Source organism: Saccopteryx bilineata, chromosome 1 (genome assembly GCF_036850765.1).
Source record: "Saccopteryx bilineata isolate mSacBil1 chromosome 1, mSacBil1_pri_phased_curated, whole genome shotgun sequence".
Lineage (NCBI taxonomy): Eukaryota > Metazoa > Chordata > Mammalia > Chiroptera > Emballonuridae > Saccopteryx > Saccopteryx bilineata.
Window position 1 is genome coordinate 156,407,148 of NC_089490.1, and position 14,668 is coordinate 156,421,815.

Below are 14,668 nucleotides of genomic sequence, written 5' to 3' on the forward strand. Positions count from 1 at the left end.
CTCTACAAGACAGAGCTGAACAAACTGGGAGAGGTCTCAGTCTCAACACTCAGAGCTGAAAAGAGCCACTATTTGGCCTTTACAAAAAACAATTAGCAAAACCTGATACAGAGATACTGGTTGATTCTCTTCAATGTCAGGACATCAGGAAATCTTAATATCTTATTCTTTTCCAACAGTCATGGATGGTGGCAATGGTTGCATGACTCTGCTAAAACCCCTGAACTGTGCACTTCCAACAGGAAGATCTTCATGTGCATAATATCCTGACAAAGCTGTTATGAAAAAATTCATATAGTTCAAAGTTGATCAGGCAAAGTTATGTCAATGCTGAGCAAACCATGAGAGAGCAGGAATTGCAAGGTGGGACACAGTACACTTATATTGATCAAGTTTCCTGATTACTATATCTGTAGGGAAACATATTAGTCAGAAAACCATATTACTGCCTGACTTGTGGTGGTGCAGTGGCTAAAGCATTAACCTGGAATGCTGAGGTTACCGGTTTGAAACCCAGGCTTGCCCTGTTAAGGAACATATGAGAAGATGCTCTCGTTCCTCACCCTATGCCTGCTGTTCTCTCTCTCTCTCTCTCTCTCTCTCTCTCTCTCTCTCTCTCCTCTCTCTGAAATCAATAAACAAAATCTTAAAAAAAAAAAAAGCCTGACCAGGTGGTGGTGCAGTAGATAGAGTGTCAACCTGGGACACTATAGCCCAGGTTCAAATCCCCAAGGTCTCTGGCTTGAGCACGGACTCATCCAGCTTGGTCCCAGGCTCACCAGCTTGAGTGTAGGGTCACCGGCTTGAATGTGGATCACAGACATGACCCCATGGTCACTGGCTTGAGCTAGGGGTCACTGCTCAGCTGGAGACCCCCAGTCAAAGCACATATGAGAAAGCAATCAATGAAGAGCTAAAGTGACACAAGTATGAGTTGATGCTTCTCATCTCTCTCCCTTACTGTCTGTTCCTCTCTTTGTCTCTCTGCCTTTCTCTCTCTCACTCGCTTGCCAAGAAAGAAAGAAAGAAAGAAAGAAAGAAAGAAAGAAAGAAAGAAGAAAAAAAGAAAAAAGAAAGAAAGAAAGAAAGAAAGAAAGAAAGAAAGAAAGAAAGAAAGAAAGAAAAAGAAAGAAAGAAACATCTCTCTGTTTCTGTATGTGCTCTGACACCAGGGATCAAAACTGCAACCTTTGCATATTGGGACGATGTTCTAACCAACCAAGCTATCCAGCCAGGGCTGATTTTCTTTTTTAATTAAATGTGTTTTCAACTCTATGAAAAATGTCAAATTAAAAAAAAAAACAAAAAACGCCCTGGCCGGTTGGCTCAGCGGTAGAGCATCGGCCTAGCGTGCGGAGGACCGGGGTTCGATTCCCGGCCAGGGCACACAGGAGAAGCGCCCATTTGCTTCTCCACCCCTCCGCCGCGCTTTCCTCTCTGTCTCTCTCTTCCCCTCCCGCAGCCAAGGCTCCATTGGAGCAAAGATGGCCCGGGCGCTGGGGATGGCTCTGTGGCCTCTGCCTCAGGCGCTATAGTGGCTCTGGTCGCAACATGGCGACGCCCAGGATGGGCAGAGCATCGCCCCCTGGTGGGCAGAGCGTCGCCCCATGGTGGGCGTGCCGGGTGGATCCCGGTTGGGTGCATGCGGGAGTCTGTCTGACTGTCTCTCCCTGTTTCCAGCTTCAGAAAAATGAAAAAACAAAAACAAAAACAAAACAATAAAAAACAAAACATAAAACCAAACATTGTACAAACTGTTGTCTCTAAGCAGAACGCAAGAAAACTAGAAATTAGTGGCGAGAATTAAATGACTTTCGGTCATGGAAAGGTTCAAAGCCTTCTCCTTAATCCCACTGGAGAGAACAGCCCAGAGTTCAAGGGAATAACACTGGCTGTAGGGTCAGAAAACCTAACAAGAAATGAAAGTCTAAACATCAGATTCCTTTGTGTAATATGGAGATTGCACATCTACCTTTAAGAGATGCTATGTTAACTAGTAGTTATTAATCAGGAAGTAATTAGCTGTATCTGTAGGCTACTGTTGTGTAACAAATGACCACAGACAAAGCCACTTAAAACAATACATTGGCCACTGCCGCCAAGATGAGCTAAGCTGCTTTCTACCTGCTGGCCGCCCTTGGGGGCAATGCATCCCCAGCACCAAATATATCAAGAAGATCCTGGAGAGCGTGGGGATCAAGGCAGACAACGACCAGCTCAATGAGGTCATCGGCTCGGTGAGCTAAATGGAAAAAATATCAAAGATGACATCACCCACGGTATTGGCAAGCTGGCCAGAGATCCTGCTGGCAGGGCTGTGGGGTCCTGGGGTCTGCAGCTGCTGCTGCTGGTTCTGCCCAGCTGCAACAGAAGAAAAATGAGTCGGAAGAGGTAGATGATGACCTGGGGTTTGGCTTGTTCAATTAGAGTCCTGCTCCCCTGAAAATAAAACCCTTTTTTAATGTAAAAATTAAAAAGGCAGCACAAGTTACCATCTTACAGTTTCTGTGGGTCAGGAATCCCCTGCTCAAGCTGCAGTAAAAGTGTTAGCAGGGTGGAGGTCTTACCCAGAGGCTCAACTGGGGACAGATCCACTTCTAAGCCTCACAGTTGTTGGCAGAATACATCTCCCTACAGGTGCAGGACTGAAGTCCTCAGTATCTTGATGGCTGCCACGTGGGCCATGCCATCAGGGCCACGTGCTTCAGTAGAACCAGCAAGAGACAGGCCAGACGCACATCACAAGCTGATGTGACCACTGCCCTGCTCAACTGGTCAGAAGTGAGTCAGAGTAGGGGGCCATACAAGGACGTGACCACCAGGAGATGGGTCACCATAGCTACCTGAGAGCTGTTCAGCTCTTTCTCACTAAGTAGAAGTGGCATTCCCTGAGTCATCTAGCCCCATTATATGGCAGGAGCACAAGTCAAGTGGCTATTTGAAGACATGAAGGCAGGTGGACTTGTTCACATCTAGGGACAGTGCTGCTAGAATATTCTTGATAATTCCTCCTGCTCCCACTCAGGACAGTCTCTGCAGACCAGTTCCCCTACCTCAGCCTGCTGTCACTAGGGCCACATTATTCTCTTTAGGGCTTTCCTGGGCACTGTGGGGTGCTGAGCAGCATCCCTAGACCAACCCACTCAATGCCAGGAGCTCCCCAGTGTGATAACCACAGATGTTACCAAATGTGGCACCAGGTGCAAAGGTTCTGGATACATTCTTGGCACAGAGTGTTGGTGCCTTCCCAAACAACCACTGGGCAGAGATTGGGCTGCCTGTGAGCACACATCCTTTCTCACATACAGTCCATTTCCTGGAACTTCCTGTGAGTGAGAAGTGGGTGTTTCCTTAAAAGCCTTGTTTCGCAGTGTCAATCCTTCTAGAAAGTGTAGTCTCAGAGCATGCAGTCTTGGCATGCAGCTCTTGGTCTGCATGTTGCAGACTCTCAGGGATCCCTACTGGTTTCCTTCTCTTGTTCACACAGAGATTCTCTCCTTATAATCTATCCAGGCTGGGAAATATGCCAGGTGCTGTAGTGTGTGGCTATTTGCTGTGTCCAGTCTTGGTCAACAGGACAGCAGGCTCCCCTTGTGTCCCCATGGCACTATCGAGTTGCCCTAGTACCATGCATAATCACAAGCCTCCACCATGCTGGGCTTTGTCATTAAATATCTTTATTAAGATATAATTCGGCCCTGGTCGGTTGGTTCGGTGGTAGAGCGTCAACCTGGTGTGCGGAAGTCCCGGGTTGGATTCCCGGCCAGGGCACACAGGAGAGGTGCCCATCTGCTTCTCCACCCCTCCCCCTCTCCTTCCTCTCTGTCTCTCTCTTCCCCTCCTGCAGCTGAGGCTCCATTGGAGCAAAGTTGGCCCGGGCGCTGGGGATGGCTCCTTGGCCTCTGCCCCAGGCGCTAGAGTGGCTCTGGTAGAGACAGAGCGACACCCCAGATGGGCAGAGCATTGCCCCCTGGTGTGTGTGCCGGGTGGATCCCGGTCGGGCGCATGCGGGAGTCTGTCTGACTGCCTCCCCGTTTCCAGATTCAGAAAAATACAAAAAAAAAAAAAGATATAATTCATAATTTACACAATTCACCAATTTATAGTGCACAATGCAGTGGCATCTGGTGCATTCAGTGTTATGCAACCACCACCACCACCACCACCACCACCATCTAGTTCCAGAACATTCTCACCACCCTAAAAGAAGCACTGTTCCCATCAGTAATCACCCCATCCCCTGACAACCATGATCTCACTTCCTATCTCTATGGATTTGCCTGCTCTGGATATTTCATATAAATAGAATCACACAGTGTTGCCTTTCATGTCTGGCTTCTCTTACTGAGTACCATGTGTTCAAGGTCCTGCATGTTATAGCAAGTATCAGTGCTTTCCTCCTTTTCGTGGCTGAGTAATATTCCAGTGTGTGGATGGACATGTTGTGTTTGTCTGTTCACCCATTTGATAAGCCCTTGCCACCTCTGGCTGTCCCCAATCACATACAGAGTTTTGTGCCTTTGTGCTGGGAGCTGCATTTTGCAGCCCCTGTTTACACAGCACTTCTGCTGACCTTTTGATGCTACCAGCAGTCACCACTGGGGGAAGGGGGAGGGGGCATGTTCCTAGATATTTCTGGAACCATCTGCCCTTCTTTCCAAACCAAAAACAGTTTGAAAAAACAGAATCAGCTGCAGGGCTCTGCCCCTCCCTACTGGGTGGGAATTCTGCCCCCAGAAAGGCCGCCTGCTCTGGAAAACAGCCAGAAACAGTTATGTTCACCCCAAGTAAACAAGGCAGAGGCTGGTCCGCACACCCAAGCCAGCAGGGTCATCGTTGCTCTGTTGCTGGGACTTGGGGGTCTGAGTTTCTATCAGATGCTAGGGTTGACCTGAATATCACATTGGTGACACTGGGTCCCCTGCAGTACTTGGTTGGAAAGGGGAGATAGAGTCAGGAGTGCTTACCCCTGAGTCCCAAGCCCAGGCCCCAGTGCTGATTGAAAAAGTTGCTGGAATCTTCTCCCTCTCTGAGCCCTGATCTTTTTTTTTTTTTAATTTATTCATTTTTAGAGAGGAGAGAGAGAGAGACAGAGAGGAAGAGAGAGAGACAGAGAGAGAGAGAAGGGGGGGAGGAGCTGGAAGCATCAACTCCCATATGTACCTTGACCAGGCAAGCCCAGGGTTTTGAACCGGCGACCTCAGCATTTCCAGGTTGACGTTTTATCCACTGTGCCACCAAAGGTCAGGCCTGGGTCCTGATCTTGACCTCAGCAATAGAAGGGCTCCAAGATTGGCAGGGGTCCCTGGTCAGTCATGATACAGGGAAGTGGCTCCCAGCCCAGGGTCCCTGCAGACACTCTGCATCTATTGGACCCTCTGTCATATGTGTGAGCAGATATTTCTGCCTATTCCTCTGGCTTAGCTCTGAGGCCATCATAAGTTCTGACCACACAGCCAGGCCAAGAAATAACACGCGTTCAGCTAGGAGTCCTGCAAGAAAGGCCCAGAGCAGGTGAACCCATTTTGCCCTCAGTCATCTGACCATTCTCGTCCATCAGTCCAGTCACCAAAAGCTGCTGAGGGGCCAGGCCTATATGCCATTAGTAGCAACAGAAGACCTATGAACCCTCATCCCTTAGGATCACTCTGGGAAGATGGCACAGTGGTTTCCTTGGGCTGCTGTGACAAATCACCAAAACTTGGTGGCTTAAAACTACACATATTAGGTCCTGGCCGGTTGGCTCAGTGGTAGAGCGTCGGCCTGGCGTGCAGAAGTCCCCGGTTCAATTCCCGGCCAGGGCACATAGGAGAAGTGCCCATCTGCTTCTCCACCCCTCCCCCTCTCCTTCCTCTCTGTCTCTCTCTTCTCTTCCCCTCCCGCAGCCGAGGCTCCATTGGAGCAGAGATGGCCCGGGCGCTGGGGATGGCTCCTTGGCCTCTGCCCCAGGCGCTAGAGTGGCTCTGGTCGTGGCAGAGCGACGCCCCAGAGGGGCAGAGCATCGCTCCTGGTGGGCAGAGCGTCGCCCCTGGTGGGCATGCCGGGTGGATCCCGGTCGGGCGCATACGGGAGTCTGTCTGACTGTCTCTCCCTGTTTCCAGCTTCGGAAAAATACCAAACAAAAAACCCCCAAAACTACACATATTTATCATATCACATCTGGAAGCCAGATGTTTTCACAGGACTAAAATCCAGGTAAAGGCAGCACTAGTCCTTTCTGGAAGTTCCAGGGGAGAATCTGTTTCCTGCCTTTTCCAGCTTCTAGAGATGTCACATCCTTAGTAGGTGGCCCCTTCCTCCATCTTCACAGCCCACTGCAGTGGTATCTCTACAAACCCCATAGAATCCTGGACATGTGTGTAAGCTTCCCACTGGCCCTGTGCCCCAAAGGAGTGTGGAGACCCTTGAAAGACCACCCAGACCAAAGCCAGCATGCCTTGCAGGGCTGTGATGAAGGTCTTATTTACTTTATCTTATTGTTATTTCTTTGTGTGACAGAGAGACAGAAAGAGGGACAGATAGGGATAGGCAGGCAGGAAGGGAGAGATGAGAAGCATCAATTCTTAGTTGTGGCACCTCAGTTGTTCATTGATTGCTTTCTCATATGTGTCTTGACAAGGGGAGGGAGCTCCAGTAGAGCTAGTGACCCCTTGCTCAAGTGAGCGACCTTGGGCTCAACCCGGGGACCCTGTGCCCAAGCCGGTTACCTCAGGGTTTTGAACCTGGGTCTTTCATGTCCCAGTCTGAAGTTCTATCCACTGCCACCGCCTGGTCAGGCTTTATTTTTTTTTAATTGATTGATTTTAGAGAGACAGAGGAAGGGAAAGAGGGAAGCATTCATTTGTTGTTTACTTATTTGTGCATTCATTGGTTGCTTACCATAGGGGCCCTGACCAGGGATCAAACCCTCAACCTTGGCATTTCAGGATGCTGTTCTAACCCACTGAGCAACTGGCCAGGGCTGAAGGTTATCTTTTATGTGTCTGCGGGTATGGGGACACACAACAACGTTTAGAAACTAACACTAGTGGTGTATTTCTCTTTACTTTATTGTGAACCAGTTTTAGACTTACAGAAAAGTTTCAAAATTATACAGGGTGTTCCCAGATGCCAACTACCCAGTTTCCTTAAAACTAACTTCTTACATCATGGATGTAAGGAACAAGGGAACAAGGATCAAAGTAGGCCACCCAAAGTTTGTGCGGAGTTCAAGGGTGCTGAGGTGGGGGTTGATGAAGGGGCAGGAAGGAGGGCCACTGGGGGAAACTGGGTCATATCCCAAAGCCTGCTATGAACCAGGAACTCTACCGGGCTAATTACCTGTCTCCTCCTCAAATCTCAGCCCTGTCACTCCTTCAGATGCCAGTCCTATTCCTTGAGACCAGCCTTGTCAGGGTTCTCAGACAATCTCCATTCCCTACAGATCAACCCTGGGAGATAGTCCAGGTTTGGGACACAGAGGATGCAGGAGAGTGGAGAAGAGGGCCTGTCCATAGTTGGGACACACACACACACAAACACACACACACACACACACACACTGTAGTTATGGTCACTGGCCCTCGAAATCCACTGGGTCATCCAGGTCCTCATTACCACCCCCACTGTGTTTTCTGCTGTCAGGAAAGATAGCCCGGGGATATAGTGCCGAGCACTGAGACCTGAGACACCGTCAAACCTACCTCCCCGCCCCTCGAGGTGGGAAACAGTACTTGTACGGGATATTTCCCAGGGCAGGGTAGGAGGGATAGGCGTAGGGGCCCTGGCCTAGGGAATAAATCCAGTACCCCATCTGCCATGTGGCTTCCTGGGATGCGTGCTCGCCCTGAAGCCGCAGGACGTGGTGACCCCCCGGGGTAGGGGTAAGCGCTGCAAGGGATCCAGTTGCACACCATGGCGCCGCATAAATGCAGGGGCGCCCCTCGGAGAAGCCGCGGGCTCTGAATGCGCTGCCCTATGCCCTTGGAATGTGCACCTGGGGAAACGGACGCTCACGGAGAGCCGGGGATCGGCTGGCGTACCCCAACCGCTCCTACCGTCTTTAACCAGGAGGCAAGCAGAGCGCAAAAAGATGTTTGCGGTTCCCTTAAAAGTGCGCAGTCCTACACTCGCTGCTCAGACAATAATAATTCCATTGGCTGGAGTTTATGCCAAGGCTGCGCCGTTTACGCTCGATCTCTGGAACCCTATTGGCCCAGCCCCAGGGCCCCGCCTCTCACTCCGCCCGGGCGCTGCTCCTGTTCGTTGACGCAAACGCGTTGCCTCGGTAACCGTTCTCGCCGCTGGGTAGAGTTGGCCCGGAGCCAGAGTCCAAGCTTAGTCTTGGCAGCCGCGGGTCCCTAGGGCTAGTAACCAGGACCCCAGAGTCCACGGCGCCCAACGCTGCAGCCCCCCACCGCCCGTTTCTCTATTGTAGCCGGAAAAGAAGCCCTGCAACGCGGATGAAGAGGAAGGAGGAGCCTCGGCGATGGCACGCCTGGCGGCGGTCACAGCTGGGAACCCATTGGGTGCTGCGGCCGTCAGGCTGCCGAGGGCGGGGAGTTCAGAGGCGCCTGGTCACACTCCCGGCAGCCAATCGACTCGAGCATTTAGCACGACAAGCAAATTCAACCCTTGGAGAGGACATTCCTGGAGCCTGGTTCCTGCACTGGCCTGTAGTCAATAGGAACTCGCTTCCTCCGGCCACAGCGGCCTCCGTGGCTCTTGGTGGGTACAGCAGTCCAGGCTTCCTGGCCTCTCCTGTATCCCTAGACACGTCGCCCCTGTCCCCTTTCCACCAAGGGACCCTGGCCAGAAAGCCAGGTTTGCTCCTCCAGTCACGGCTGGGCTCCCGTCGTTTTGCTCATCTGCAAAATGACAACTCTGGGATACACCCTGGTTAGTGCCTGTATGAACTTCCCTAGAGCAGCTGTAACAAATTGCCAGATTTAGGGACTCTCTTAGACATTTATTTTGTGATCGTTCTGGAGGCCAGTAATCCAAAATGGGCCTAACACAGCTAAACCCAGGTGTGAGCGGGCTGTTCTTTCCCAAGGCTCCAGGGAGAACCGTTTTTAGCCTTTTCAGCTTCTAGTGGCGCCGCTTTCCTGACTCATAGCCCCTTCCTCTGACTTCATAGCCAGCAGTGCCACCTCCTCCATTTCTGACCCTGATCCTCCTGCCTCCCTCTTTTGAGGACCTTGTGATTACACTGGGTCCCCTGGGAATCTAGGGTCATCCACATATCAGGCTCCTTGACCTAATCCCACCTGCAAAGTCCCTTCATCTTGTGAGGTGACACATCCACCAGTACAGGGACTGAAAAGAGATGTCTTTGGGGACTGTTATGTTGACCCAAGGGCATGACTGAACTTTCTGAAGCTTGGAGCCAGCTCTGCCCTCTGCCTGCCCTAGGAGGAGTGTCATCTGCACATGTAGAATTCAGTGCCACTCAGGCCTGAGACCTAGCCTGGCAAGGAGCTGCCCCAAAGAGGTGGCCTCAAACCACTCCTAAAAGCCAGCAGGGAGAGGGCCGTGGCTGCAAGACAAGATGATTTGGGCCTGACCAGGCGGTGGCGCAGTGGATAGAGCCTTGGCCTGGATGCAAAGGACCCAGGTTTGAAACCCCAAGATATCTGGCTTGAACGCGGGCTCATCTGGCTTGAGCATGGGCTCACCAGCTTGAATGTGGGGTTGCTGGCTTGAGCATGGGATCATAGACATGAACCCGTGGTCACTGGCTTTTGCTGACTTAGGCAGCAAGGGGTCACTGGCTCAACTGGAGCCCCCCCCCCCAATCAAGGCACATATGAGAAAGCAATCAATGAACAACTAAGGTGACACAATGAAGAATTGATGCTTCAAAAAGATGATTTGGGAGCAGGTGGCCTGAGTAGTGTGGCCTGGCCAGTCACAGGGCTTCCCCTATATCTGCCTCCCTTTTCCTCTTGGCCCCTAACACCCATCCAGCCACCCCTTCTATTCGTCCTCTCTGGCTATGCCCCCCTAGGATATGTGCCATGAAAGTACCCCAAACTCTCCAAAACTAGGGCAATTGTACATGATGCCCTAGGTCACTGTTAGGAAACAGGTCAGCTGGAAATGTGAGCCACCTGGGTGTCCAATGGTTTGGACATGGTAGAGAAGTGATAACAAGCCAAATACCCAATCTTCAGTTACTGGGCAGGCTGGTGGTCTTTGGCCATCTACTGAGCCAACCCTGGCCCTTGGGACTTTTAGTGACTGACCTCTGAGGGGCAGGACTTAGGCAGTGCTACCCCCTTTCACAATGGGGTGGGTCCCAAGGCTGCAGAGACCTACAGCCAGGCTGGCTGAGCAGCCTCAAGCTCATAGCCACATCCACCCCTGCTTTCCTTTCTTCCTGCCCTACCCCCTACACCCTCAAGGAGGACAGGGGCCCTGGCTCTGTCCCCAGGACTGCTGAGCCACTGGAATGCAGTGAGCTCTGAGTCAGCCAGCAGGAAGGGACACTTACAGCCACTTGCATCAGATGTTCCTGCCTCATGGCCTCACTGCCAGAGGCTCTAGCCCATGACCCTCACTTATCTAGGGGGATCCTGGGGGGCCAGACAGGTAGGAATATGCAGGGGGGGTACAGGCCAAGCTGGGTGCCAGCCCTGGACTCTGTCTCTGCCTAGCCCCCATATCTATAGCCATTACAGCCTCTAGTACTGACCCTTAATCTAATACTCTGATTCTAGCTTAGAAGCTGGGCTTGACCTGGGCTCCCCTTATGGCGGCTCAGTGCTTGAGTACCAGTCCTGTGACCCTTCAAGCCTCAGATGCTGTGGTCCAAGCAGAATGAATGACCCTCCCTTCAAAGGCACAGGCTTGTGAGGGGTACAGCCATGGTCCCAGTCCCACCGCCCCTGGCCCCATGCATGGGCACCCCCTGCTCTCATGTGAACACACACCAAGCAGGTGTGTGCACAGCCATCATGCCTCCTTTCTGCTCCCACAAATGCACAGGGTTTGTCCCACACAGACCCAGGTTTAGTGACTCTCTGAACATGAACAAACACATGTACACACCCCAGCCTGCTCACACTTGCACACACACCAAACTATTGCCTTTTTTTAAAGTTAAGGGACAAAGGTCTTTACTGTCTCTCCCTGGTAAGGTTGCCAGAAAAAATACAAGATGCCAGTTAAATTTGAATTGCAGATAAATAATGAATAATTGCTTGGGATATATTTCTGCATGGGACTTATACTAAAAAGTTATTCATTGGTTATCTGAACTTAAAAACAGGCATGCTCTTTTTTTTTTCAGGCATGCTCTATTTTTATTTTTATTAATTTTAGAGAGAGGAAGGGGGGAGAAAGAAAGAGAGGGAGAAAGTTGAACTTGTTCCACCTATTTATGCATTCATGGGTTGTTGTTTTTTTAAGCTAGCGAGACAGAGACAGAGAAAGGAACAGATAGGAATGGACAGACAGGAAGGGAGAGAGATGAGAAGCATCAATTCTTCATTGTGGCACCTTAATTGTTCATTGATTGCTTTCTCGTATGTGCTTTGACAGGGGGGCTCTAGCCGAGCCAGTGACCCCTTTTTCAAGCCAGTGACCTTTGGGCTCAAGGCAGCAACCATGGGGTCATGTCTATGATCCTATGCTTAAGCCAGCGATCCCATGCTCAAGCTGGATGAGCTGGTGCTCAAGCTCAGGGTGATGCTCTATCTGTTGCACCACCACTTGGTCAGGCATCATGGATTGGTTTTTTTTTTTTTTAATGTTTATTTATTATTTTTATTTATTTATTTTTTACAGAGGCAGAGATAGACAAGGACAGAGAGACAGGAACGGAGAGAGAGATGAGAAGCATCAATCATTAGTTTCTCGTTGCGCGTTGCGACTTCTTACTTGTTCATTGATTGCTTTCTCATATGTGCCTTGACCATGGGCCTTCAGCAGACCGAGTAACCCCTTGCTGGAGCCAGCGACCTTGGGTCCAAGCCGGTGGGCTTTTTGCTCAAACCAGATGAGCCCACGCTCAAGCTGGCGACCTTGGGGTCTCGAACCTGGATCCTTCCGCATCCCAGTCCGACGCTCTATCTACTGCACCACCGCCTGGTCAGGCTATTTTTATTATTATTAAGTGAGAGGAGGGGAGGCAGAGAAGACAGATTCCTGCATGAGCCCTGACCAGGATCCACCTGGCAAGCCCCATATGGGGCAATGCTCTGCTCATCTGGAGCTGTTGCTCCTTTGCTTGGCAACTGAGCTGTTTTGGCGCCCAGGGCCAACTTGCTTGAATGAGCCATGGCTGCAGGAGGGGAGAGGGGGAGGGAGGGAGGGAGAAGCAGATGATCACTTCTCCTGTGTGTCCTGACTGGGAATCGACCCTGGGACTTGCACATGCCAGGCCGACACTCTACTGCTGAGCCAACCGGCCAGGGCTTTAATGTTTATTTTTGTTGATTTTAGTGAGAGGAAGGGAGAGAGAGAGAGAGAGGGAGAGAGAGAGAGAGAGAGAGAGGAACATTGATCTGTTCCTGTAATTGCCCTGACCAGGTTTGAGCCAGCAACCTCTGCACTTGAGGATGATGCTCCAACCAACTGAGCTATCTGGCCAGGGCCACTGGTTGATTCTTCTATGTGCCCTGACCAGGGATGGAACGCACAACCTTGTGTGTATCAGGATGATCTAACCAACTGAGCTACCCAACCAGTGCCTCTGTTTTTATATGCTAACTCTTGGAGCCCTACATGCTGGTTGTAGAGGCCCTAAAATGCTCTGGGGTTACCTGAACACTGCCCAGGAGATAAATTCTGCATCCTTTTAGCCCCCAAGATGCCAGAGCTCCAGTTGCCTGATCAGCTAAAAGTGGATACCCGCCCCCAGCCAGCCTGCCTCCTCCTGGCTCAGATGAGGCAGGGGAAAGCAGAGGCCCCAGGGGTGGCAGTCAAGACCTGCCTGGTGTCTCCTCTGGGGTTTTGGGGTGACCCTAGGTACAACATAGGCTGAGAGTTAGCCTGCAGAAGTGAGGGGCTTCTCAGCACTGGCTGGAGACAGACAGGGCACCTCCTAGAGTGCCCTCTCTATACCTCCAGCCCAAGACTTACCAAGCACCCTCCATGACTGGGGCAGAAAAGGCATTTATTGCCAGTTTCTCCTTTTTTTCTGGCCAGTACCTCCCAGGACCTTCTTCTTGCTCTGGGAGCCTCAGGCTGGCCCCAGGAATCCCAGGGAAATTTAAGTTCTCTTCCCAGGCTGGCCTTTTTCCCTGGCATCCTTTGATGAGAAGTATCCATGTCCTGGGCCCTGCCTGTCCTGCCCACCAGCCCTGGCTGGACTTGCCCCTTGCTGTCACTGCCCCAGCCTGGTGGAGGAAACCTGCTACCCATGAATCAGGAAGGCTTGAGATGTAGAGCCCAGGCTTCCTGCCTCACCTGCCTGGCAGGTTCTTTCCACCCAGGGGCAGGTCACACCTCCCTCCCAGAGGCAACGGAGACCACTGGGGCCCCCTGGAAATGCGGACAGAGTAGGAAGGCCCAGCTGTGCCCCCAGGTACCTTCCAGCCCTCCCTTCCTCCCCAGCCCCTGGGTGCCCAGCACCTCTGGGAGCTGGGCCTGTAAAGAGGGCCATCCTCCAGGAAGTTGGCAGGTATTGGCTGTCTAGGGCTGGTGGCTGGCCTGCAGCAGGACAGGGCTGAGGCTGAGAGCCAGCAGGCAGGGGCAGGAAGGGCACAGAGGTACTTCCCCTTCCCTTATACCCACTTAGCAGCCCCCCACCTCACCCCCAGAGCAGACTGGCCTGGGGCTGGGGCTGACTGCCACATCCAGACCAGCACAGCCAAGGCACCCACAGATGTTTGCACCCAGGCCAGTCTCAGTGCTCAGCCCTCATGCGTTTATAAGGTAAGGGACACCAACGATAGCTGGCAACACCAGAAGCTGGAAGAAAGCAGAAAGGGTTCTCCCTTGGAGGCTTCCATAGACGGTATGGCCCTGCTGACACCTTGATTTTAGATTTCTGGCCTCCAGAATATATAAATTTATATTCCAGAGAGTATAAATTTATGTTGTTTTAGGCCATGCTATGTGTGGCATTTTGTTATAGCAGCCTCAGGAAGCTATTATACAACCTCTGTATGCAGGTGTATACACATACACAGACCCGTGTGTGCACTTGAGCATGCACAACACATGTACAAATGTTCAAACACATCCCTTCTTTTCAGCAATATTCAGTGAGTACCTCCTGCCTATGTGCCAGGCCCTGTGCTGAGCAGTGGACAGATCTGTGATCTCGCAGAGCTGACCTTCTGGGAAGGGGCAGTGACCCATCTGTACCCACCTCACCATCCAGACGACCTGCAAGTTACTACACATACACAGGGGACAGTCAAGTAAGGAGAGAGGTGAGGAGGATGAGCAGAGACCCATGGCTTCCCCTTGGCAGCAGGTCTGTCAGCTTCATCCCAGGCATCTGGAGCTATCACATGTATCTACACACACATGCATGCGCGCACACACACACATGTATGTACACGCACACATGTATGCACATGCCGGGAGCTGGCTGGGGAAGGCAGGGGGCTGGCTGGAGAGGTTCTTCCAAACGGTCCAGGGGCTGGCTGAGGTCTGACCTCACAGCTCATGTGGCCTGAGTTCTGGTCTTGGAGGACAGCATATAAATAAAAGTGGCTGGCCTGAGCAGGCGGTG

The 14,668-nt window shown here is 51.6% G+C and overlaps 1 pseudogene; it reads left to right on the forward strand.

The window, feature by feature from the left end:
* The first annotated feature begins 341 nt into the window (after positions 1-341).
* LOC136319404 (large ribosomal subunit protein P2 pseudogene) lies at positions 342-2,427 on the forward strand (annotated as a pseudogene).
* Positions 2,428-14,668: the final 12,241 nt, after the last annotated feature.